This window comes from Trichechus manatus, unplaced genomic scaffold, assembly GCF_000243295.1.
Source record: "Trichechus manatus latirostris isolate Lorelei unplaced genomic scaffold, TriManLat1.0 scaffold00042, whole genome shotgun sequence".
Classification (NCBI taxonomy): domain Eukaryota; kingdom Metazoa; phylum Chordata; class Mammalia; order Sirenia; family Trichechidae; genus Trichechus; species Trichechus manatus.
The window spans coordinates 16,666,920-16,669,205 of NW_004443978.1; positions in this window are offsets into that span (position 1 = coordinate 16,666,920).

The following is a 2,286-nucleotide window of genomic DNA, read 5'->3' on the forward strand; positions in this document are numbered from 1 at the left end:
AGCAACTAGCTTTACCTTAAATAATGCAACATCATACATAGGTAATCAAATACTTTATATCATTTTATATCACTTACCATTACTTCCTTGTTTCCAGCTTTTGCATTCCAATCACCAGTAATTATCAATGCATCTTCATTTCTTGTTTGATCAATTTCAGACTGCAGAAGTTAGTAAAAAATCTTCAGTTTCTTCATCTTTCACGTTAGTGGTTGGTGTGTAAATTTGAATAATAGCCGTGTTAACTGATCTTCCTTGTAGGCGTATGAATATTATATTGTCACTGGCAGCATTGTGCTTCAGGATAGATCTTGAAATGTTCTTTTTGACAACGAATGAGACGCCGTTCCTCTTGAATTTGTCATTCCCGGCATAGTAGACCATATGATTGTCCGATTCAAAATGGTCAATACCAATCCATTTCAGCCAGCTAATGCTAGCTATCGATCATCAAGCGATCCATTTCATTTCTGATAACTTCCAATTTTCCTTGATTCGTAATTTGTACGTTCCGTGTTCTGATTACTAATGGATGTTTGCAGTTGTTTCGTCTCATTTTGAGTTGTGCCACATCAGCAAATGAAGGTCCTGAAAGCTTTACTCCACCCACATCATTAAGATCGACTCTACTTTGAGGAGGCAGCTCTTCCACAGTTGTATTTTGAGTGCTTTCCAACCTGAGGGGCTCATCTTCTGGCACTATTTCAGACAATGTTCTGTTGCTATCCATAATGTTTTCACTGGCCAGTTTTTTCAGAAGTAGATGGCCAGGTCTTTCTTCCTAATCTCTCTTAGTCTAGAAGCTCCACTGAAACTTATCCGCCATGGGTTACCCTGCTGGTATTTGAAATACTGGTGGCATAACTTACGGCATCACAGCAACACGCAATCGGCTACAGTATGACAAACTGACAGACGAGTGGTGCTCATAAGGAACCCATCCATAGACCAAGAGGCAGCCATTCAAACAGAGCAAGGGGGTACTGTGTGGCTCCAAATCGGGAAAGGTGTGCATCAAGGTTATATCTTTTTTTTTTATTTTTTTTTTATTTTATTGTACTTCAGGTGAAGGCTTACAGAACAAATAGTTTCTCATGAACAGTAGTACACATGTTGTTTTACGACATTGGTTAACAACCCCACAACATATTAACCCTCTAACTTATCAACCTTCTTTTTTTTCTTTTTTTTTTTGGTGATAAAGGTTGTATCTTTTCACCATACTTATTCAATCTGTATGCTGAGCAAATAATCTGAGAAACCGGACTATATGAAGAAGATCGCAGCATCAGGATTGGTGGAAGACTCATTAACAACTTGTGATATGCAGATGACACAACCTTGCTTGTTGAAAATGAAGAGAATTTGAAACACTTACTGATGAAGATCAAAGACTCCAGCCTTCAGTATGGATTGCACCTCAACATAAAGAAAACAAAAATCCTCACAACTGAACCAGTAAGTAACATCATGATAAATGAAGAAAATATCGCAGTTGTCAAGGATTTCATTTTACCTGAATCCACAATGAACATCCATGGAAGCAGCAGTCAAGAAATCAATCGACATATTGCATTGGGCAAATCTTCTGTAAAAGGCCTCTTTAAAGTGTTAAAAAGCAAAGATCTTACTTTGAGGACTAAGGTGCGTCTGACTCAAGCCATGATATTTTCAATTTCCTCATATGCATACAAAAGCTGGACAATGAATAAGGAAGACCAAATAAGAAGTGATGCCTTTGAATTATGGTGTTGGTGAAGAATAATTGAATATACCATGGACTGCCAGAAGAACGAACAAATCTGTCTTGGAAAAAGTACAGCCAGAATGCTCTTTAGAAGCAAAGATGGTGAGACTTTGTTTCACACACTTTGGACATGTTATCAGGAGTGACCAGTCCCTGAAGAAGGACATCATGCTTGGTAAAGTAGACGGTCAGTGAAAAAGAGAAAGACCCTCAACAAGATGGATTGACACAGTGGCTGTAACAATGGGCTCAAACATAGCAATGGTCGAGGATGGAGCAGGACATGGATGTGTTTCATTCTGATGTACCTAGAGTCGCTTTGAGTCGGAACTGATTGATGGCACCTAATGACGAGGACCATTACCTTACATTAGGTATTTATTTATTTATTGCCTGTCTACCCTCCAGGATTATGGATAACATTACAAAGAATGGGAATTCCAGAACACTTAATCGTACTCATGAAGAACCTGTACATAGATTAAGAGGCAATTGTTCAAACAGAACAAGGGGATACTGCATGGTTTAAAGTCAGGAAA